Raw genomic sequence first — 26844 nt, 5'->3', positions numbered from 1 at the left:
TTTATTCTAGTTTGTTTTATTATCTCATCTTGTACGAGTACTAAGTTTTGACATAAACAAAAAGGACATTAAACAAACAGCTACAAAGTTGTTTGCATTTGATGCTGATTAGGATTCTTTCATCTTCAAACGACCACTGAAACGCAAAATTGTTTGCCCACACCAAGCGTTCAAATGTGGGCAAACTGCCACTCCCACATTGCTGATGTTGTTGTTATTGTTGTTGTTAAAAGTAACTTTGATTGCAACATTTTTCGCACCAACGGCAAAACAAACTGCCAACCACCCACTAACAATGTTTGAAGGATAAAGAGAAAATGGCTTCTCCACAAAAAAACAAAAAAAAAAACAAAAATAGAAGAAAAAAAATGAAAAAAATAAATACAAAATAGTAAGTAAAACATAAATAAAAGTAAATAAGTAAAGTGCAGAATGTATAAAATAAAAATAGGAAAACAGAAAAACAAGAATAAAATAAGTATGCAAAGGATAATGCTAATTTTAATATTTTCCGTGACATGAAAATCTTTAGAGAATTTTTAACAGCTCTACATTTTATGCAAATTTTAATGTAACACGTTACTTTTCACATGAATACAAAAAAAAAATAATAATAATAATAAATAAATGTAAAGGATGAAATGAGATCTTTCTTCAGGACATGCAAAAAAAAATTTACTTGGAGATTATCAAACATATCTGCAAACTAAAGCAGTTCTTATAATGTTAGTTATGACCAAGTCATCAGAAAGCCACTTCCTTTAATTAATGCTTAATAACCGGTTTAATACCACATTACGTGTAAGAATCCCAAATAGTTAGAAACTGAATCCGTCAGTTTCAATGTGGGTCACTAACAAATTCATGATCGGTCCATTAAACTATTGAAGAAGTATTACCCTTAAAACCTATTTCTAGTTGAATGCAGAGAAAATGTGTGTTCGTTTCCGGCTCTTTTAACTCTCTACTAATACTACAATGAGTGCTAAAATGACCAATAACTAAAAAGAACTGAACTAAACCTTGCAGAATTCATGCGGTCCAAGTAAATGAGTTCCTGGAACCTGTTCATGTCTCCCAGAATCTGTGATAGTTTCTATTTCTCTTAAGTTTCCACAAATTTTACAATAAATGTTAGAAGGACTATTCACTCTTAAGTTTCTACAAATACTACAATGAGTGTTAAAATGATAACACTCTCGTGATGATAAAATCTTCACAAGAGCACTATACTAAGTCTTGCAGTACTTACGCGGTTTCACTAAATAAGTTTCTAGAATTTGTTCATGTTTCCAAGCATCTGTAATAGTTTCTACTTCTCTTAAGTTTCTGCAAATTTTACAATAAATGTTAAAAAAGCCATTGACCAATGAGCACTTCACTAAGCCTAGCAAAACACTTGCGTTTCTTATGAAAAAGTACCCTCGATCAGCTCATGTTAGGTATATCACGTGAAGTTGCAATGACTTGAGTTTCCGCCACCTGTTTTTAGCTAACTGAAGATCATAGTTTATCTCTATGATCTTAAAGTTTATAATAATATATAAAATATTCTAATTCTAGAAGAAAAATAATGATGTCAATACGTTGAATCTATAAGCAAAATTATTGACTGCATCAAAAGTGTACCGATAACAGACACTGAACTACTGAGGCAAGATAAAAAAATTTTTTCCCGCTACTGGGTATAGCGGGAAAAGAAAGTATGCATTCCTTTTGACAAATCGAGCAAATGGTATCTACTTAAGCTGGTGTGTAAAACAAATAATCTATTATATTCTGTGATTGTACTGCTTTGATTACCAGAAGGAATTGATTTTTATGAAAGTACTTCCTCGGCAGGTTTTACATACTATTTATTGGTAAGAAAAAATCACATATTAACTTCTATTAATTCAACAGGACAGAAGTGAATTTTTTCTTCCATTCCTAGGCTCCTAGCTAGGAATGTAGTTTTGAAAGGACTAATAATTGCTAGGCATAAGATTTGGAAATGCACCTGTTTATCAATCATTGCAATTCGTTTGATTAAAGATAGATAGCCCGTTTTACAAGAAAACATTTACAAGCTTAAGCTCTCCGCGTAAATCAATTATTATACTCAACATTTTTAGGGTACACAAACTCCATCTAAAACACGTTTTTAGATTCGGATATTTTTAGTTACTATATTTGCGATATAAAGGACATACTTAAACTCTTCAGTGCCTTAAAGCAAGTCGTACTCTTTTCTGTTCTCCTTCTTAACCGAAGCTATGATAGTTTTTTTTGAAACTATCATAGCTTCTCCTTAACTATCTCATGACACCAATGAGACAGTGTCATATAAGTACGATGATTGCATTGGACAATGAAAGGCGAACAAGACTACACCGTAGCCATATTCTTTACTGATTGTGGATGGACCATGTCATCCACATAACTGCTTTTCTAGAATTTTGAAATCGATCTGCCATTTCAAAATATATAGTTCAAATAGCCAGATAAAGTCAAACTAAGGAAGCGCTTAAAAAGTGAAACTTATATTATGAATGATTATGTATCACTTCTGCCTAGTTCGTCAGCCTAAAATCAATTTTTTTAATTTCATCCTCAAGTAATATTATCATTGGCCTTTATTTTATCATTCCCAAATTAGTAGCTAATTTAACAATTTTGTATTTAAAATAAAAATATTATATGTATTGTGTAAATAATTTGATTAATTATAGAACATATGACATTCATAAAAGAAATAGCCTAAAAAAGTAACTAAATTTAATAACCTACAAATATATTGATTGATTTTCAAGTAAAATTAAATAGATAAATACAAAACAAATACATTCAATGGAGATTTAAATATTTTGTTAAATTCGCAAAAGAAGTAAAAGTAATATCCTTAAGGAACAAATAATTTGAATTCACATATTTTATTTAGAAATTTAGGATTTACGTATAAATGTTTGCATTAGAGATTTGTACCGAATAAACATTTCCGATTAAATTCATCTTTCTCTTGCAAATACTTGTGTGTCACTCATATGAGATACTCCTAATCATGGGAACACAAATAAATATTAAATCCTTTGAGCTCATTTACTTTTGTATGTTCCAACTACTTTTATTTCTACAAAGCTTTATTTGAAAGGCTTTTGATTATATTCCTTTGTTTATTTCTAATTTTTCTTTTAATCATTTTTATAAACCTTATATTGGTGGTCTCAATGATACTTGAATAATTTGATTTTGCACTGTAATCGAAGGAATTTATTCTATTATGGATAAAAATTAATGAAATTGAGTTTTCTAAAACTATTTCTGACTACATTATTCCTTTGAAAATTTATTTTTGTATTCTATATACATATATATCTTGAATTTAGAATAAAAAATTTTCAAAAACTCCCGGAATAGCTAGATAATAGACAACATTTTTTTGTAGTGTCTCAAAATTTTTTTAGTGTCTAAAGATCCGTTGTAGAGTAATACGCGTCCTACTTCTTCTCATTGTACAAATGTTTGTCAGTTCGATCATCCTTTTTGTTGTTGCTAATTGATAGTACCGAGTGCTTTCATGTCATTTATCACCTAGTTCTCCTATCAAAGCTGAAAACGATCTCTACCGCATTTTCCATCAGCATCTACTCATTTAAAAACCTTTCCAGCCATAGCAATTCAATTTATCCATTCGCACGATATAACAAAGTCACCTAAGTATTTGACTTTAAATATACTTAAGTTTCGCAATATCCCGATGGAGTTGTTGTTGCATCTAATTCTACACTCATTACTAATGCGCACGGGTCCATAGATTTTCTAAACAATTTGAAATAATTTTTATCATTGTTAGATCATGTCTAAGCTTTCACGCTTAACAGAAGAACAAGCATGGTTACACACTTATAAACCATAAGGTTTTGACAGAGGCCATTTTTTGCACAATTCCTCATATATCCGGTAGTTGTATCTATCGACAAGATTGAGTCTACATTGAATCTCAATGCTGGTATTATATTTAGTATTTATATTTAGTATTCATATTTAGTATTTAGACCTGTTTCAAGTCTAAAGCAAAATCTGTCACAACTTCGAAATTAGAATTGTGAGGTTAAGACTCATCTCATATTGAGGTAAGTCTCAACGCATACTTGAGCATAGATCTTCCGTAGAATTTTTTACTCGAATGCTTCTAATGCCCCCTCACCACTGTTGAGTAATTAATTTGTAGAGTGTGATTTCAGTTTGTTGAGAGATGAACTTTATTCTCAATTACTTTCTTACCTTGACTTTTTTATCTATTGATCTTACTTTGAATCATTATGAAAACATTATTTTTGGTGTTTACACTGACTTTAGAAAAACAAAGTCTTCTACAAGGTGGAACTCATAATAGTTTGCATTGAGATCATTTCCAACACTTACAAATTCATAGATCTTCCGAAGTTTGCAATTATTGCGTTCTCATATCTGTTCGATATTGCCCACGTTTTCACACCATACTACAAGATAGACATGATTTTTTCCTTAATTGCTTATCAATAGCTAATTAGGTTCTTTTGACAGGAGTAGTACTATGCCTAATTTCTATATTGACTATATTTTTTTTGTTTACTCGGATTCGAAGTTAAATGGAGTTTTTCACAACTTCGAACTCAAAATTGTTGATATAGACATGGGTTCCGAATTGCTTAAGTAATTTGCTAACAATAAATATTTTGTTTTGTCCTTTTTAATACGAGGAGCCATTAAGAACTTAAACTCTGAGGATTAATGAGGGATTTGACTTACCAGAGTTCTTCTAAGTTTTGACTTTATTTATATAGTTCACAGATTGAGTTCTTTTGTGTTCATTTAATAAATAAAATAATTAAAGATAAAATAAATTTTTACAACCGTCTCCAATTTCATGCGGTTTATCCAAGAACCGGTCTCACAAATGTGTAGGTTGTCTGATTTTTAATATATCGGTTGTTTTTCAAGCTATATCTTTATTCCTTCTACTCGCAATTTCTGACAAATTTTCAAATACAAATTATAATATAATGAACTGCGAATACTTCAACTACACATGTTTCTTCATTTTCTGAACTAGCAGACAAAATCGCGTCTTCTTGTACTCTCAGGAAGTCTGCCATTGAAATGTTTTCTGACGTAATTTATTTTTAATTTTTTACAAAAACCCATAAAATAAAATATAACGCATTATGTTGAAAAGCCATTTTTTATTCCTCATCTTATGCACTTTCCCACAACATGTGAATATCCGTATATCTATACAATAAAGATATATACTTTTTATATCTCATTTCGTATCCTTCTTCCCCGAATGCGAGCACAAATTAAACTTTTTGCCACACAATATTGCCACAATCTAACAAAAATAAACACAATTCAGATACACAAAGTTTCCCGTCGTCTTCGTCTTTGGCATTGTTGTCGTCATCTTGTCAAGTTTTGCGTCTTCCTTTCACATTTTTATTGCAAATTTGTTGAAGCATCCTAAATGACAATGCAAGCATGTTATATCCCTATGCATATCCTTACACAAATTACGCTTCTTTGGCAAATGGCTGAATGCCTGGATGTCATGCATCTTTGTATCTTTGGAGGTTCGGAAGTTTGGAGGTTTGTGTGATTATGTGTAATGAAATAGAATTTAACTTCAGCAAGAAAATCATAAAAATGTATCACAACAATAAACCCACAAGAATACAAATTACCAACCCACAAAATGGCTGTAGACACTTGTTAAAAAACACACCCACACAACTCCACTCATACCGAGATCCTTTTTACTGGTGTAGAAAAAGATAAGAACAAATTTGAATTTTTAAATTAGTTTTGTTAACTTTTATATCAGGCTGGCAATATGGGAATGTGGCAATGTGGCAATGTTTAACGACTCGTAAGGAAATTGCAAAGTGAATGTCTACAGGAATGCACAGGAAAAGGAAGATATAAGAGCATTGAGCAAATGATGGAGCTTGAGAAGAATGCCAACTTGAAAACAGAAAATGGCTACAAATTGTTGTGTGAGTAGATGCAAATTGAAGCAAATGAAATTGCAAACTAACGACTATAACGAAACCAACAATAAAATTTCAAAATAAGAATATTAGATAAAAAAATGGAAATGAGTGTGGAAATAAGAACGAAGTTGGTAAATAATATATTATAAAAAAATTTATATAATTTTTCAGAAAAGAAAAAGAGAATTTATTTTTGTCTTTGTCGAAGTTTATATCTCTTACATGAACCTAGTACTAGGAATCCATTTCTGACAACATACATATAAATTTTATATATAGATTATTTGATAAAAGAATTATTAAGTATAAATATACTCACTTTATTTGGTTTTTATTTATTTAATTCCCTTACATATATTTGCATAAAACGCCTACTAGTTTAGTTGAAATGCAGAAAATTTTCATAAGAGCGTTTATAATGTATCTATCAGATACTTTCAGCATTCTTTTTAAACAATATATTGTTAACTTTTTGCTCATTTCATATGCAAAACAGCATTTTTATGCAAAAACTTTGTTACAAAACGAATTTTCTCTGTGAACAGATATGAAAATAGAATATCTTTATATAAAAACTTACCTTGAGATTTGGTGACAGTTTTGTAATAGCAAACTTTGTATCTTTACAAAGCAAACACGTCAAGTCCCAGTTCCATTTAAAAGTGTTTTTACATTTGCTAATGTACTTCTGCTACAATCTCAAGAATATGTGCCTGGAATTATTAAAATAAAGTATATGAAATTTAGCCTAAAATATGCATTTCATTTTAATAAAAAACGTGCTGATGTTAGTCTTTAACATCTTAGAATATTAAAGATAAATTCAATCATTTATACAAATCTTCAATGACAGTTAAATTTGAACACATTCATATTTAAAATAAAAATAAAAATAATAAAAATGTTTTTGAAGTTGGAATAGTAACCCTGAATAGTACTACAACTAGTAATGAGTTCATAGCTGTATATATGGTTACCTGACATGAAGACTTACATAATAACTTAATGCCCTCAACACACGTATAAAGATAAAGTGCTGATAAATGCTACAATGGAAAAAATTCCGCCTGTATCAATTCAATTTATACCTATGATTGCAATTAACTCTACTTATAAATTTCTGCTCTTCTTTAGATTTTAGCACCCGGTTCTTGACGTTAAAAGAGATCAACAGTCTTCATTTCGTTACTTTCGGTGTTAACCATCAACCAACACGACAACCTAGTATCTAGGATAACTAACGTTGTGAGCACCAAAGTAGTATCAAAATACCATATTTCAACGCTGATGGGTCGTGAAAGTGAAAATCCACTTGGTACTAGTTATACTTCAAAACAGAATAGTGTGGTACCTAATAGATATTTTCCCGTCTTATGCAATAGTAAGCCTTACCTCAAATATAATGTAACCACTATCTGAAAAACGAAATTAATGGTAATAACAAAATAGAATAGAAAATAACAAAATATCTATTCCTTACCGAAGTCATAGCAAAAATTTCTATACAATAAGTTGACTCTAACTTAATAGAAAACACTCAGCTCTTCGAACAAAGATCAGAATGCCATCCGCTGAAAATTTTTCTATATAAAACGGCGATATAAATTTTGTCAAATATGTGACAATTTTTATTGAAAGGTAATTTTGTGAAATATTGTTAATTAACTAAATACAAGAGTTCAGACGGTTTACTCCGATAGTGACACCGATTGAAAACATGCAGTTAAGTAAATATTTATTTCACATTTTATTAAATTAGTCCTGAATAATTACGAATCATTAATTATGGTTATTTCGAGAAATACGAACAATCACCATTGGATATTGTGACACATACTTGAAAGCTTTATGGCATATAAAAGTGTAAAAAGTGCTTCAGAGTAGCAATTATGTGCTAAATAAATACAACACTATAAGTAAGTTGTGATAGTTTTAAAGTATTGAATATTATGTGGATATTATTTACTTAATATATTTATGTATTTTACTAAAATATATAAATGGCATCTGTGCTGACAATAACAATAAGCGTAATTGTTTCTTTAACTTGATGTAATCATTTTGTTGTAGATCATGTAATAAACATATGAAAAAGTATTTAATATGATAAAAGAGACAGTTTCATTTGCGATCCATTAAATTCATATAGCTTATTTTGGTTGTAGATTAACATTGAACAAAACCATTTTAATTGTTTTAATGAACTTAAATAATTATTATTATTAATAATTTTATTGCTATATATAATAGCAATATTGTGTGATATGATGAAAGCTGCGATTTTTCTTTACTTTTTTTATTTCATCTTACAAAAATGGGATGCGTTACTCATCTCAGTACTCCGAAAAGTTGACTTTACTTATTTTCAAAATTTATATGTTAGAATTTTAGCTGAATTCAATAATAAAAAATTAAATAGATATTAAGTTAATGATAATGACTTCAAGTATATTCACTATGCATACTAAAGAAAGCAGGAAGCTAAACTAAAAATTTTAAATAAAATGCAGGTCTTTGGTACTCTCCCAACAGCATACTTTTCTCGAATAAAAAACATTTGGTGTATATTCCTGTCCACTAAATTCTTATAACAAAGTATACTATCACAGTGAGCCGCTGTACGGTCTAGCATAGTACATCAAGTTGTGAAATATTGATTTTAGCCGTTACCTGGTATTTAAATTTTATTAGTGTAAGCCCTTTTAAGTAAAATGTAAATGTATGATATTTTGACCACAGTATACTTCTTTTAGATAAAAAACCATTCCTTTTGACTTTAACTATTTTCCATGGCAAAGTGCTTGCACACAGCACTAAAAAGCAAAAAATTGGCATTTCATATTCAAAAATTACACCAATGACTCACCTACTTATGTTCTAAAACCTAAGTAATTTATAATTTACTGTGTAAAGAATTATTATTTTTTTGAAGTGGAACCTATTTTTCTTAATTAAGTTCCAATTATAAATAAATTTAGAAAAATCGAATAATTATACGACAGTTATTAAATTTGATCGATATGCTGTTTAATAAAATCTCTGTTACTCAACTATAGTATTTTACGGAAATACAAATATCTCCAATATGTGAATAAGTATTAGACTCTCGAAAGTATTATGACATAGGAAGCGAAAAAAAATGCTTCAAAGTAGCAGTTATATGCTATAAAAAACAATATTGTATTTCTTCATTACATAAAAGCAATTGATTGATCAAATAATATGTTGGAGATTTTATTAATAATCTGATGATAAACAAGTGCTATATAAAACAATCACAATTTTCAACAAACACAAAGTTTTTTAAATAAAATCAAGTAAAATGCATATATCACGCTAAAAATTAATGATTCCGAAATCATAAAAACGACTAATTACTGAAAGTCCATCAATCCACCAATTTGTCGGATTAATCGTAGAATTGCTTTATTATACATCTTATTTGGTCAAATGATGAAGACAAATAATTTCTTTATCAGAATAAAGGCTCGATTAAAACATTAAGACATTTTTGAGTATCTTAGGCAATAACATTTGACAAATAAGCAGCTTATATGAAAATTTAATATATATAAATAATTATAAAATTCAATGCTATACGAGTACTGCAAAATATTGATAGCGACAGTTTTTTTTCATATAAGAACTTCTATTATTATAGGTATTATATAATATCATGAAAAGGCAATCCCTCAAAACTTATGTAAAGTTATTATATAATTAAAAATTATTGATACAAATTTTTAACATTTTTTGTAAAATAATGTTCTAACATTAGTCCTTTTCTTTTATAAGTATATGGCAAAAGAACAACATAAAATAAGCGGAGATGCTGATAGGCTTACAAATGCCTATCATGAATAATAATTCTTTGTAATTACGGGTAATAATATTATATTTTTTACATGATTGTGAATAGAATTTATATTCAGCCTTTTTTAATATTAACAGAAAAAAGTAGTAAATTAAAAAGAAGTGAGTATTATTTATGACCGTTCTACTTATAAAAACCGATCACAATCGACGAATTTTTAGTCTTGACAACCATGCGATTAGAAGTAATTATTAGGCGGTTTCAAAAAAGTGGGGCTAAATAAACCAGTTGTGTTGTTGTTTCATATATTCTAGCCTGTTGTAATTTTTATATATATAATTCTTTTATACATGTGTAGACAGTGAACTCCTCCTAAATAGCTGAAAGTTATCAGTTAATGGCAATATTGTCGAAATAATAAAAATTATACCTAGAACTGTTTTTCGAACTGTCATATATTCTTAAATTAATCTCCTGTTTACAAATCTCTGCAAGTGTTCTGAGAAAAGTTTATAGTAAAGGCATAGGATAGAGTTAAAAGAAGTTGGACTTATACACATGGACTTGAGAATCGAGAATATGCAAAAGTGTCACGCAAACTATGCGCTGATATTATTTGATTCTGTGTATGCTTACACTAATTTAGAACTGCATTGTCTTGAAAAAATCCAATATATATTCCGTTAGATTTATTCAGCTGATTTTATGTAAGTGTGGTGTGCAAACTCTCAAACCACACTTCCATAAAATCATCGGAATAATTCATTATTATTTTTCCAAGGAACATTTGTTTTAGTGAATCACCAAGTGATCACAGGTACTATTCAGTAAAAATGCTGTAGATACAAACTTCGGTCTCATCCGACTAAGAAGCAGAAGAATGAAATTGATCCCAATTTTAAAATAAATAATTATGCTGACATAATTAAAAAATAAATACTTATAGATTAGTTCATATTTTTGTTTTAATTATTATAAACGAATAATTATTATATAGTATAATATAACTATAACCGACATTTCGAAGTTTGTTTGACTTCTTTCCCAGGACGAAATATTATTACAATTTCTCTGAATTACTTAATTAATTAATCGCAATCTAAATTAGTTTTTGTTTATCAGAACTAGAGCTTCTTATTCCACCTGTTAAATACTTATTATTCTTTTCAGTATTCCTTGAATTTTTTTTCTACCGAGAATAACCTAAAATAATATTTATATATGGATGGGGTAAAAGATTCTTTCATATTAATAGTGATTACTGAAAAAATATAAAATGTCAGCCATCCGATCGAATCATGAATATATCGTAAATGAAGTCAACCTATAATATATGTACCCATATCTGAAGTTAATGGCTTAGGATTTGCCAAGTCTGTTTGCGAAATTCAAAACAGAATGTTTAATGCAAATTAAACCAAAATTAATTATCCCTGAAATTTATGCAAAAATACTTAACAATACAGAACACATTTTGGCAAAACATTAATTTTATTTGTTAGAATCAAAAATTTTCGAGTCAAATCAAATGTAAATTATATGCTCATTAATATCAATAAAATGATTGATTGATAGCAGTTTGAGCTCAGAGAAGGGCAAACGGGCCGACAATAAATAAGCAAATTTCGAAGAAAATATTGGGACAGAATCAAAAGGCTTTGTATTGGCAAATCCTTTTTGAGTGTTTGTATAATTTCTGCAAGGATAATATCCGTTGTCAGTACCATTAATAAATCCTTTGACAATTGTTACATTAATGTCAATAAGCCACCAAAATCGACACAAAAACAACACCAACAAACATTAATAAACATTTGTTTCATTTTGATAATGTCATTGTTGCCTTTATTAACTGTTTGTAGGAAATATTAAAATGTTAAGCACTCCTGCTCTACTGCACCCCTGCACCCCTTCACCAGTTCGGCACTTTTTGTTTGTGATAATCCCTGTGTTGATACTGGTAACGCCGAGTCGCTCGAAAGTGTTCAATATTGTCATAAGCGCATGTGGTTTTGTTGCTGTGCCTGGTGTTGTTCCACTGGGTGCTGCTTCATTGTTAGCTTTCAAGTGGCAGATTACTGACACTCTACCTCATGTTCCGTTTTATATGCAGGATATCACCAATACAAGTTCACACAACATATATACAGATTCGTAAGTTAGAGAGTCGTTTTTGAGGAATTACAGCAATAGCAAGTCAACAACGCCATACAACGATATTAACACCATTGACATCGTCCAATCTGTCAAAGTTAAAAGCAACATTATTTATCCTGATATGCTTTTAGGGCAATCAATCAATTTAATTTATTTTACTTTGACATTTTAGTATTTTTTAAGTTTATTTTAAAAAGTTTTGAATTTATTTCACTTATGTTTTTATTATGGAATTTTCTGTTTAATTTAAGGATAATTGATTATTGTGTTTGGAAATGTTTTGCATTCGCACACAGAAATTGGTAAAATTACAAAATTGAAGTTGCAGGATATTATTCAAAAGGATATGACTTTTTTAACTCGTATCTATACAATTAAGTACAATTAAGATAGAAAATTTAATTAATTTTATTAGTGAAACATTTACTTTTGATATATATATCAACAAATAAATATATATAAAATATATAAAGATTCATTAACTTATTACTAATATATTTTGTAACAAATATTAAAATTGAACATAATTATAATTTTTATTTTGATTCAGTTAATATTAGTGATTCAAGTGATTCATTTATTTAACATTTATTATTTTAAAATAAAAATGACTTAGAACTCAAAAAAAAAAACAGAAAAATTCCAGTTTATACACCCTTTTGATTATAAATACAATACAAAAACACTGAAAAAAATATCAAAAATTTAATAAAAATTTGAAAATATATGTAAAGCAGGTACTTTTTACAGTTCTGTTTTTCAGTCAATATCAAAAAAAGTAACTGCTGCAGTACATCGAAGCTCTCATAATTTTTATCGTACCATTCAAGACATATGAGGTCTTGCGTTGTATGACGATATACCACATATTTCCTCTTGATGCATTCCAGCCACTTAACCGGGAAATAGAAATTTATAACAAACTATGATCCTATAATTTAATCCATCCCGTCAAATTAAATTACCTAAATTCAAAGAGATGGATTTAGTCTACATTTTTCTATACTTGGGATACTTGTGAGGAATGTGTTATTTGGAACAAACCAATCAACCAACTATAATTGCATAATTCTATCAAATAGCATCACTGTTTTGATCCTATTATTAATAAACTTTGATATTCTATTAACCAATACCGTTTTAAGGCCAACACCTTCTCAATAATTTGACCAAAGTTTATTTCTCACAAATCCATCCTATTCTTTTTAAACATGGTTATGTAAAGTGTTTGGTGGGATCGGAAGGGAATTGTTTATTCGTACCTCATAATATGATAAGCCTAATGCAATGGATAATTTGATCACAATTGGACCGCTTAGACTTAACCATTAAAGAAAAGCGACCAGAATTCGTCACCAGAAAAGGAATTGTGTTCCACTATGATACTGTCAGCCCACATACTGTTTTGTTATTTCGAATAAATTGAAGAAACTTGGTTCAAAAGTTTTGTTGCATCGACCGTATAGGCCGGACCTTGCACCATCTGACTACTGTTTATTTTGATCTCTTCAAAACTTTTTTAATGGTAAAAAAGGTAGACGGCATTGAAAATTAATTGACCAAGTTTTTCGTCGATAAACCATAGAAATTTTATAATTATGGAATTATTATAAATAATAATGAACTTATTCATTTTCTTTAAAGAAAATTTTTGTTCAAAAATGTGCCAAAAAACGGCAGATCTTTTTCATATCACCCAATACTTCCGTGAAATAATAATTTGATTTGAAATTGATCGAAATTGATAATATATGTCAAATTTTTACAGATTTGTCATATTTGATTCAGTTAAATTGTGTACACCTTTATGAAAAAATGCGAATCTTTCTGAAGATTATTCCATGTGAAGCCATAAGAAACTTCAAGTACTTAAGAACCACGTTTGATGGATTGTTTTTAATCGTCTTTCTTTGATGCCCAGCATAGATTTTTCCAGCCAAAATAATTTGCAATATTAAATTACACTATAATGGATATTCATGGATAATGTAATTGATATTAGATCATGCGTTCTTCTTATGTTTGAAAAGTAATTCACTTTTCAATTTAAAAAAAATTTAAAAAAAATTTTGAGATAAATAAGGTTTCTGTAAGGTTTTTTGATTAAAACATTTCAAGCAAAATGAATTTTAAATCCATATAGTTTCCATAATCTATCAGAAGAATAAAGTAAAAATTAAGTTAGGACAGGCTTTTTCTAGAAATTTTTTCTAGAAATATAGTGATTGATTGAATTCTTTATCTACAAGTTTTTTCAAACAGACTCCTATTTGACTTTCTGGGTCTTGGTTAATTCTGAAAATACTCCACTAATGCTTTGATCGTGTTATGAAATAAAAATTGGAGTAATTTTGAAAACCATATACCATTTACCAACCACACCATTTTTTATACCATGTATGAATGTGTGTATTTTTTATTATATAGTAATAATAAATTATATTCATATGTATATATACAACAATTATACTCGCTATTAACTTTGTTTTAACTACCAGTTGACCCTTATATCAACTATTCTCATTTATACGCGTATTGCCATACAAGTTAAAAAATCATCCTTTTCTTTATATTAGCAAATAATACATGTAACCCCTTGTTTACACAAAAAGTCCTTTAATAGACATTGATATCTCAATCAACTTGCATCCTCACAGTCCTACAATAATTATAGCAATTTTCAACAAATTAACAGTTCAAGCCAAACTGATAAAAAAACGCGGAAATGACAATAATTTTGCAAATAATTATAAGGATATTAACATTTTGTCATTTTGACATTTACACAATTAAATTCATGCAAAAATGATCAGTATGCGTGAATACTGTACCTAAAAAGGTGAACAGCACTGTAATTAAAGGTGAATGACATTTGGAGTTGACAGCGGAATTATGAATAATTGCGAATAAGAAATGAATAATTATCAAATTAGTGAACAATTTTAAAAACAAACCAACATTTACAAGAATATATATTTCATGACTCTATTTTGTGTAGAGAGTACCTCAGGAAGGAAACGAAGCGCAGTTGTGGGCTATAATTAAGTAGCTACTTAATGCGTAGAGAGTAGGCAGCACAGAATAGTGACCAAAAACTAGCAGGACCTCATATGGAAATACAGGCATGGGCAGTTTATTCCTTATTAAAAGACAGTGAGTTTAAAAAGAAAAATTATTTTTTTTAAATTGGATCAACTGACAACAAATGTGGCACGAGCTAATGTAAGTAAACAATAGTCCAAAAAAATAAAAACTTAATTTAATTGCCGCTGATAAAGTTAAAGGACTCATCTCTTGTATATTTAGTAGTTTCTCGCACTTCTACTCTGTTGCATTCGTCATAGTTTATTAAACACGTCCTTTATGCCGACTGTGTGTTCGGAGTCAGTACTATCTAATGTACTCAGACACCCTATTGAGATTGTTTATTTTTATTACTTGATACTCTACCTGCCCTATCCTGTTATCCTTGCGCACGCACACGAAACTATTTCGATTCATTAGCAATAAAAAAATTTGTGGTTTGAGTTTTGTGTTTTATTTTATAATTTAATTAAACGCTTAAATTTTTGAAAGTATTTATAGGCTTGTTGTAAACTGCACATGTTCTTTTTGACAGCATTTTCGTCTATTTCGGTACGGTTGTTCTATTGGGGTGATTCCAAGCCCACTATTCTATTGACTGAGATACTTTCGAACATGCTGCTCATATATCCTTTTTTTATAACATTTTTTTACTATTGTCTTCTTCGGCTCGTTAGAGGGAATTGACCTTAGCTCATCACTTTTCGTGGCTGAAATTCGTGTCAATGTATAATTTGTTTCTATACCTCACGTAGTTTAGCCCACATTTCCATCCACATATCCGTATATCTACACTCGTATTGTGAGATATATTAGCCAAGTTAAATACGTCAGTAAGCTGAGCGTATAGGTATTTGCGTATATGTTTTCGAATATTGTATAAAGTGAGTGTGTTTTATTTTAATTGCCAAACGCAGCGTGTTTTTAATTTCATTTGTGATATCTAAAGTTGTTAGGTTTTTTAATGGCGCTATTTTCATTATGGAAATGTTTTGTTATAATTTCATTCTTTCCGAAATCCAGAAGGTGGGATTCCTTTATTAAGCCGTATTTTTATGGCACAAGTCGTGTGCACTAATTCATTAGGCATATTTAACTGTCATTTTCGATGTCGTTAACTTTTCCAATTCTATTAATTTTGTAGATAAAAATTCTCCATCATTAACATATTAAGTGGCATTTTTAATTTATTATTTGGCATATTTTAATTGCATTCACTGGAATTTTATTGGTTAATGAGTTTGTAAAACTAATTTCGCTGTTATCTTTGATTATTGGAATACTGAGAATTTAAATAAATTATTTTTATTAATAAATATCATACTTTATTATCAAAATTTTAAAAAATTAATAAAATATTTTTATTAATAAACGAATTTGCTATTATGTTTGATTATTACAATACTGAGATTTTGAATAAGATATTTTTGTTAATAAATATTATCTTCAATAATTAAAATATTATTAATATTTTATTTTAAAATGATTTATAATAATAATATAATATTATTAATAATATTATTTAATATTTTATTAAACAAATATGTTTTATAAAGGGGTTTTTATCGCACAGTAGTGAACTACAACAACAAAACTTCATTTTATATTATTTTAATTAATTGAATTTTTGGCTAGCCATACAGCTGTTTCCTGTATTGTCAAATACCCATCATCAGTGGTCTTGGAAATAATTCTTGTATTTAATTATTCGTAAATAATAATTTTTGAGACTGCAAGTAGAAGGAATCGAACTCGGGTCCTGCCAAATGTGAAACTCAGAATCAGCGCACCTAAACCAACTGATCCAAAGCCGTACTTGACTTTTTTGTTCGCATATTTTTTTTGGAGTTTTGTTACTTTTACTATGAAAGTTTTTTATTAACAATTTTACTTGCTGTGTTTATATTAGAACGAAATCATAAACTAGTTGTATAATAATTGAATTAATTAATTAATTATATTTTTGTTTTTTGATTGTTAAATTTCAATACTATTCTGTTTGTAGAGGCATTATTTGTGGTATAATTTATTCTTTCTTATGTATATAACCTAATCTTGTAACGTAATGCTGAGAAAGTCATGCTAAGGCTAAATTTTTATTAATAAATATTATCTTCAATTATTAAAACACTAAACAACTAAATAAATTATTTTTATTAATAAACCATATCCCTATTATCTTTGATTATTGAAATACTGAGAAATTAAATAAATTATTTGTATTAATATACATTAAGACCGAAAAGTTTTCGGAAATTCTCATTTAAAATTCGCGCGCTGTATATTTTTCGATATTTTAAGTTTATGTAGTTTGGCAGCACTGTCCTTAATTACTATGCCAAAAATGAGCGCGATCTGTCAGACAGTTCGTTTACGGCAGCTGTTGAAACCAGTTCACCTCAGTAGGGCGTTGCGAAAAAAACAATGGAAAAAAATATTGAACAAAGAGTTTGCATCAAATTTTGTGTTTCGAACGAAATTTCGTGTGCAGAATCGTTGCGAATGCTACAAAAGGCTTATGGGGAATCAGTTTTATCGAAAACTCAAGTTTATGAGTGGTACAAAGCCTTCCAGGACGGTCGTACGACCGTCGAAGACATTTCGCAACGCACTACTGAGGTGAACTGGTTTCAACAGCTGCCGTAAACGAACTGTCTGACAGATCGAGCTCATTTTTGGCATAGTAATTAAGGACAGTGCTGCCAAACTACATAAACTTAAAATATCGAAAAATATACAGCGCGCGAATTTTAAATGAGAATTTCCGAAAACTTTTCAGTCTTAATGTATAGGTATTGCCTTTAATTATTAAAATATATAGAATTTTAATAAATTATTTTTATTAATAAACGAATTTGCTATTATCTTGTTTTTTTAAATCTTGGAAATTTGAATAAATAATTTTTATTAATAAAGAAATTTCAGAACTCAAACTAAAGAATACTTAAATCACCAAATGAAATACTATTTGGATACAAAATACACTTTGAATAATATGTAATCGTAGTATTTTATAACAAAACATTCTAATATTTTTTAAAGAATCTTTCCAATTAATATGAAGTACTATTGTAGTCTCGTTTTTTTTAAACCCGAAACGTCTTTCGTATATTAATATTACTATAATATAATGGACGCAAATTTTTTTTATTAAAAATTAATTTTTATGTATTGGCTATTATAACTAATAGTATTTTGCCATATTTCGGGTAGCATCATAATTCCATCGATGTAAAATTTCTGTTATTTATAGGTAGAAAACTTGACCAAATGATTTTCATAGGCTCTCCGATCAAACAATTCTTTTACCATTAAGAGAGTGAGGTATATACTGAACCAAATGGAAGTCGCATTGTGCAAAATCTGGACTTAACGGTGGATACATTACAACTTCCCGTCTAAGTTCCTTCAATTTGTTCGTAATCAACAAAGATATGTGTGATCTGACATTGTTACGTTAGAATGCAATTTCTTTTCTGTAAGCTGGTAACTTTTCCTTGATTTTTCCATTTAAGCGGTCGCACCCAGCTGGAGCATATCGAAATATAAAATTCTGCTCCAATCCCACCACACACTCTACATAATCATTGTTTGACATTGAAGTCGTTTGTGGATTTCACTAGTCTTTGACCGTGATCGCTTGCTTTGGATCTTCTCGTTTTTAATTTATTTTTCATCGCCTATGATGAATGAATCGCTTCAAAAATAGATAGACGTCATTGCGTTTCATTAATGCTAATTCGGTCAATCAAATTTCTTTGAATTTATTCGTACGGTACCCAAAAATCGGTATCGAGCTTTTTTTTCGTAGTCTGCTCTTTTTCTAAATAACTTCAAACTATCATGTGGTTGATTGACATCATGTGGTGTTTTTGATATTTATTGATAACGTGCATGTCTGTCTTACTTCACCAGTTCCCGCAAAATTTCATTGGCAGCTGATATAATGTTTACCCGGTCAGAACTATTTGCAACCTTAAAAACATCATATTACAGATTTCTTCAGATAATCCTTTCATTTTTTAATCATATATTTTTTTATATGAAAATATTTTTTTATATGTGTAGTCAACACAATTGTTTTCTAAAACAAAAACTGTAAACTAAAAAATCTTTTTCAAGCACGTGTTCGTCCGACATAGGTGGAGGATTGTTGCCAGATATATGAATAACAACACCATCTAGTGACACAAAACCGAGGCGAAATATTATGTTAAGTGTTATAATATTATAATAATATAATATTATTATATTATTATATATTATATTTTATTATGCTTTTTCTCTTATACTATTTATCTTATTTATTTCAAAGCTTTTGATATCTATGCTTGCGTAACATAAAGCGTAGACGACATTGCTAGTGAAATAGAAATGGTAACTTTAACTCAATAGAGCCATTTGTGCGACCGTTAATCAATCATAATGTTGAACTTCCTCTACCATCACTCTTATACTATAACACGCTACAAACGTTCTGTTACAATTTGCTGATACTCGTTTGTCTGCGACCTTACTATTGTAGAATTGATAATCTAATCTCTTAATGGGTTGTCAAAATTAACAGAACCACATTCGTGGAGATGAGAAAATTATAGGTTATTAATATCTCTACTATTAAACATTGCAAATAAAATAAAAATAGGTCATCGGCTTATTCGGCTTGGTTTCTTGTAGTTTTTCCCATGGTAAACAACAGTAAGCAAAAGACTTAATACTTTTTTCTTTAAGGTAACTTTCTTTAACATAAACAAATTCACATTAAAAAACTGAAAGACCTACGAGTCTACTCGACTTAAGTAAGACTTGATAATAGTTACGACCTCAGCGCCACCTTCAATGCTAAATTGAATGAGACTAATTCTGAGGTTAGAAGAGAAGAAATTTTTGAGACTTGAAAGTTAAAATATGCCGTTATCATTACTGCACCTATAAGAGTCTGAGTCTGATTGACTACGCTGCAGTTTGAAACCGACTTTACTAGCTCTAGCTTCAAGGTATTAATTTCTATATTGTTATACTTTATTTATAATTCATTATTATTATATGTATTTTAAACAAAATTAAAGTTTTTTTTTTTAAGATGATATTGTATTAAATTATAATAATTTAATTACTACTACAATTATAATTTTTATTTTAAGCATTTTAAAGTCAGTGAAATTATCAATGACCTTCTTTAAATTACTTTTTTAATGAAAAGGAAATGCTTCCTTTAAGCTTTATTCAAGCACAATTCAGTTTTTCCAACGATTATTACTCAGCTTCTGTTCGTTCACTTGTAAATTTCCAATGCTTTCATTGCATTGATCACTTTTTTATTCATATTCGTTCATTCGTTTGAAAAGTAATTTTCCTTCTTTCATTCTTCCCCGGTACCTGCATTTTATTTTCTCCATTTCTTTTGTGCATTAATTTCTAGGCAAATAAGCAGTAAAACACTCACACTGCCTAAACAAAAAGTAATCATTTTCTTCTTTGTACTTTCGATGCGTTCCATGCAAGACAATCACAGCACACTTTGCTGCTTTCAGACTGGCGTGCAGCGAAGTGTGCACTTTTTCTCAGCACCCTCTTCATTTATCGACGTGATTAATGGCAATTCTCAACTTTGTGTAATCTCAGCTTTTATATTTCAGAACGTGACCTTTATTCTACGCCACTGTTTACTTTGATTGGTGCATTGACAGTTGAGTTATTTCACATTTTGCCATTTTTATTTAAAAATCTCAAATACAGGGATGTTGCCGTTCTTTTTACTTCTACTTGCGTTATTTCATATTATTTATGCTGTTTTTATTTATGATTGTTGCAGATGAATATTTTCTTTGATGATCACTTTAATTTTGCATTTTTTTTATTTACCTTTGACTATCTCACACTTTCTCAGAAATATGCAAGTAGTGACATTGCAATTCTATTGCAATTAAACAAAAAATTCCTTGCATTATCCTTACGTCCCTTTCACAATCAGTTCAAATATTCTTTTATTCTGAATTATTCTTTGTTTGGTTTTAATTTAGATTTTTACTTCAATCGTTTATTAATAAAAGCAATCACATTTACATTATTGTTATGATTGTCAACTGTTGTGCTTTTATTTGAAGTGTTTGAAAATAGTCCTTATGTTATATAGTATTAAATATTTACCCGTTCAAATAGACAACAAAACAACAGCTGTCCATACTAATATATATATATATATATATGCCATACTAATAGTACCATACTAATGGTACGGATGGAATAGTTAAATTGACAAGTTACATATACTTCACCATGTCTAAATATTAGTTTAATTACTGCGGTGGACTTATGTACCAATTGTCAGATCCATGATTTCTTAAGGAACAATAATATAAAAAATCTGGTAACATTGGCTTAGAAAGTTGTTAAAGAAGCTATGGCATCCAGGAGCTATGGCCATGGCATTTATAGATCTTTTATAAGATGTTCATTCTACGAACGACCGAAGATGGCATTGGCTCGAAAAATTTTTACAGGAGCTATATGCAGCATCAATAGAGGTTCTTTTAGAGCTCACACCTGTTCGTATTTATATATTTAATCCAAGCGTAGAGGTCCATGATAGGGTGAGCAAAGGTAATATTGACTCAGGAAGTTGTTTTAATCACAAAAAGTTCAGATTTTGCACTTTAAATTAAAGATTTATTGTAATGACATTAAATACGTTTAATTATCAAAACTTCTTACAATGATTCATTTTTTTATTCTATATGGGGAACCCTCATTAGTATATTTTTTATTTGGGCAACAGTGAGAAATCACTACCACGGAACAAACCAGTTATATTAAACTAAATTCCCAGTTTTTTTTGGAGATAGCTATATCTTCAAGTCATATTAGAATTCCTTTGATTCTTTTTATCTATATAAGCTAAGCTTTTACCTAAGTTTACCCCAAGAATTTGAGGAGAATTATTCCATTTAAAATTTCGAAACGACCTAGGTTTTATATGAACCGTGTGGATTTACTACTACCTTAGCTTACCAGAACTAATTAATACTATTGATAAACCAAAAAATACTTCATGCAAGACTTTGGAACGATATAGATTCAATATATGCCGTATGCATGTACAACTATCTAAGTTTTCCCGAACAATTTGAAAGTATTGATACATCCAACAATACGATAAAGAAATGTCGATTTAAAATTAATTAATTTTTAATCAAATTAAACTCCTTTGTTGACCATAAAGTTGTCCCAGATATTGCTAAATATCTATCATTAGTCTTTTAAAATATTACATATATAAGTTTTGGAATGCAAGATTCATGTGTCGCACCCTGCCAAATTTATAAGTAATAATTAATATTAAAAGCTGGTGATTTTGCGTTTTAGTTTATTTCAAATATATTTGAATAAATAATTATAAAATTTTTAAAATATTTTTCAAAACCAATACTGAATTATTTGAAACATATGCAAATTTTATAACAGAAATAGTAACTTAACACAACAATTTATACTGATTAAGCATTTTATGTCGAAATTGCACTTATTCCAAAAAAAAAAAAATACTCCAAACTAAATGAACTTAACAACTCGTATTGAGAAATCGAATAAAAAAACGGCAAAAAAATAGGTAAAGTAAAAAAATGTTGGAATTCATTAGGTGCATTTAGTTACCACATTTTTCACTTATCTACACAACTAATCGCACTCAGAGGCTTTCGGGCCGGTAATTAACCATTGACCACAAATTCGCGTACTTGCAAATGAAGAAAAATTGCATTTTAATTTGGCAACACAAAATGTGCGAAACAATTTTGTAATTTTCTTGTTGACAGGTTAGTGGGAACGGCGAATTTGCATATTTAAAGCCTAAAAAACGCTAATGCAGTTCGTACAATGTAGAGTTTTATGCTTTCGAAACACATGTGGACATTTGCATGGAACACATTTTAGCAGAAAAACAAACAAATATTATTTAAAAAAAATTATCTACAAAAATTGCTAAAACAAGCGAAATACGGTAAAGGGAAGAAGTTAATATTCAACCGATGTGAAGCAAAAAAGGACGAATTTCAAGGAACTCACCGGGAGCTAAAGTTATCAGCTAATCAATACGCATAAATTGTGTACTTGAAAAAGTCTGTTTTATTATGCATTACTTTAAAAAAAAACTTCCCTAAATTCGGTAAAATATTATCCGCATTTTTCTGCTCAATAAAGACAACAAACATTTACTAATGAACTTAATATATTTATTTGGTAATAATGAAGTCAAGGAAAAAATTAACGTCCATTGAAAGAAAAAATAAAATAAATACGTTTTAATTAAAAATTAAATTTATTTATAATTTTTCAAAGAATAATTAATTACATTTAAATATATGGAAAAAAGTTCTCGTACTACTTTCTTTGGCGATCCCAATTTAAAAGGTTTTAATATCAAAAATTCCAAAAAACCTTTAATTAAAAATTTAAAAATTTCGATGTGTTAACTTTCGTGGTCATTTACGCATCTTAACAGTTCACACCCTTAATTGAGTGTATGCCTGTTGCCACATGTCCAAAATATAAAACAGTAAAACAAACATACATACTATTAATACTTAATGCCATTAAAATGTTTTGTGTTTTTTTTTATTAGTTGGGTTAAGCGGTGAACGAAGTCGACTGCAATTCAAACTTCCGCCGGAAATAACAGTTTAACTGCCACAATTTTTCAAACCCCCGCAATATTAAATCAGAAATGTAATTTTATTTATAATTTTAGATGATTTCATAAAGGATTTCAATGATCTAATTAAATTGGTATGTACATTCTACTTGAGGCCCTATGCTCCACTAGGAGAGAATGACAGGTATAAAGTAATAAAATACATTCTACTATTTAAATGAACTGCTTTTAAGATAATTTGAGATAATATTTGTTGAAGGTTTTTTTGGACTTACTTTTCTTCATGATACTAACGGAAAGAGAATCTAGGTATATGGAAATTGGAACCAACCTTTAAAAGTGAAATCGAAGCAATATGTCATGATAAAAAGAGATCCCATTGCAAACCTCATCAATCGGATGTCTGCTTTATAAACGTGAAAAACTTAAAAAACATGAGACCGCATAAACATGAGACTTTGTATAATTCTACAAAAAACATACAGTATTGACAAATCGTAAAGAAGTGTACTATTCTAATTACAACATTTATATAATTCAGTGAATTAACAACCAGCGGCTTCGCTGGCTTAGTCATGTCTTGAGCATGAATGATAATATTCCACTGAAAAAAGTGTTTGAAGCGACAGTTGGAAAAAGAAGGCGTAAGGGCACACTGTGTCTCCAGTGGAGTCATCAAGTTAAGGAAGCCCTAACCGCACTTGATGTATAAGACTGGAGTAGATGCGTACATTGCAGAGCCAACTGGAGAGGAGTGATGCATCATACCGAAACATATTAACGGGTTGTTAGTTTTTCAAATAAGTAGTGACAAATCGCATTATCTTAGCGACCAATATACACCACTTAAGCTAAACATGTCATGTCACCGTTCTTTTGAAATCACATATCTTCCACATCTTCAATATTACGATTGAAATATAGTAATCAAATCGCTGTAGTGTTCAGAATCGATGATTATGTATGGAGCTATAATATCTGCAGACCAAATGTCACACCATATCCTCACTTTTTATGTATGCAATGATCTTTTAACGTTTACGAATTTTCACTGTTTTCACCGGCCCAAATGCAAAAATGTTATTTATTGACCTATCCACTGATCGAAAAATTAGATATATCACTGAAGAAAATACGAAACGAAAAATCACCACCCTAAAACCCAATTAGCAAATCTAATAACAAACCTTAAACTATACACGTAATGCCTGCGGATAACAGTTCTGTTTGACACATGCCACCAAAAGGATACTGCTGAATTTAAACCATAAGTGGATGTCGCGGATTCAGACAGCGTGACTCGTTGTCGTGTGATTTTTTCTATCTAATATTAGAATCGATAATCCAAATAACACTTGAGAACTAAACATTTCACAAAAGTGTGACATTGCTTTCGTATGCCGGTGTTATTGACGACGTAGACGATGGGCTTGCACACACGCGCGGCAAGTACGAATTTTTAAAAAAAAACTCTCGACAAACGCTCTACAATGCCTCTTGTCATGCTTATTTTGCTGTATAGTGCAGAGTCTTAGACAAAACCAACAGTGATGAGAAGGCATTAGGAGCAATCAAGAAAAAAATTTTCGGAACATCTATGAACCCTCATTTCATTCCCTATCTACTTCTGGAAAACGCGGTAAATGATATCCGCATTTCCTGTGAAAGAACCACATGACCAATGATATAGGTAAAGGCGTTCGGTACTTACAACTTGCAATCAAAAGCTACTGATCAGATTGGTTTTCGGAGGCTAATGGATGTAACCAAGGATAGCTCATGTCTGTAATGGCCATCTAAATAAGTGAATAAGTAAGTGAATAACCTACACAATAAATAAAAAAATATTCTAAATGATTTTACAATTTAAACTCCACAGAGAGCAAAATTCATACAATTTCTGTTCCGAAACTAAATACTAGATATACATAGTAATATATCTACGAAAAATTACCTGCTAAATTTTTTTTTTTTGACTAGTTTGTTTATTATTCTTTAATTTTTAATATCTGTAACTGGACTCCCTAAACTGGAACTATTCAAATGTAAAATTCATTCAAAATCATTATGTTATGTCATTATGGAATATTTTCTTCTGGGATGGCTTTCTAAATTTATTTAATTCTAAGCATAATACTTAGTCGACTGCTTTAAACCTCTTTTGTAAAGTATCTTATCCGTATTTATGCTTAGGTAATTTATCGTTATTCTAAAATTCTATTTACATAATGTAGTTAAGCTCCAAATGCTTTTTTCCTTGAGCCATTTAATTTCCTAAATCATTTTTAAGTAAAATATAAAAATGGGGTCCTGTATACATGTTCCTAATACCTCCAACAATTATTACTTTCAAATCTTGACAAAACCAAATAGCTTTGAAAAACAATTGGAGATATTTAGCGAGGATACTTAAAGGATTTTGAGATTATAACAATATTTTAGAGCATTAACAAAAAAATATTAAAATTTTTTTGTGCAGTTAACCTTTTTGAACTTATTTTATAAAAAATTATGCTTTAAATATTTTTCGAAGACAAAACGTTTGTCAATTATATGACAGATATTTCAACCTCTGATATGTTTTACCGCTTCGGTGTCTTAAGCATCTAACATACCGTACTGCAGTCCTTAAGGCTGCTATCATTCACTGTTGCTGTTGTCAGGCATTACCTAATGTTGCTGACTCTCGAAGTGATAAAACGCAATATTGTCACCCTATTAACTTTAAATTCCCTTTGCAACAGGGTTACCAACTTAACGCCAATCCTACAGTCACGTTAAATAAGAAATAAAATATTTTCTTCTTTACCAACTTATGACTTTATATTCACTTCGCTCCGCTTCACTCTACTCCCTTTTTAATAAGTGCTTGTGGGGTGTAAGAAGTTTTGGGTAAGCTTTGTGCGCTACTTATTATACTCACAGTCGAGTTGGTGGCATACACACGTTACTGGGTAATGCGAATGAACTCAATTGGGAATTTGAGAGTAAAGTTGAATTTCATGTTTTGCTCTGGCAATTGTCACAGATGGTTTAATTGAAGTAATTACATACGAAATCCGTCAGGATTTTTCCATAAACATACCGACGCACACTTATCCATATTTATGTGTACTGTATGTCGTTAA

The sequence above is a fragment of the Teleopsis dalmanni genome, chromosome 2 (genome assembly GCF_002237135.1).
Source record: "Teleopsis dalmanni isolate 2A chromosome 2, ASM223713v2, whole genome shotgun sequence".
In the NCBI taxonomy this organism is placed as follows: domain Eukaryota; kingdom Metazoa; phylum Arthropoda; class Insecta; order Diptera; family Diopsidae; genus Teleopsis; species Teleopsis dalmanni.
This window is presented reverse-complemented; position numbering follows the sequence as displayed.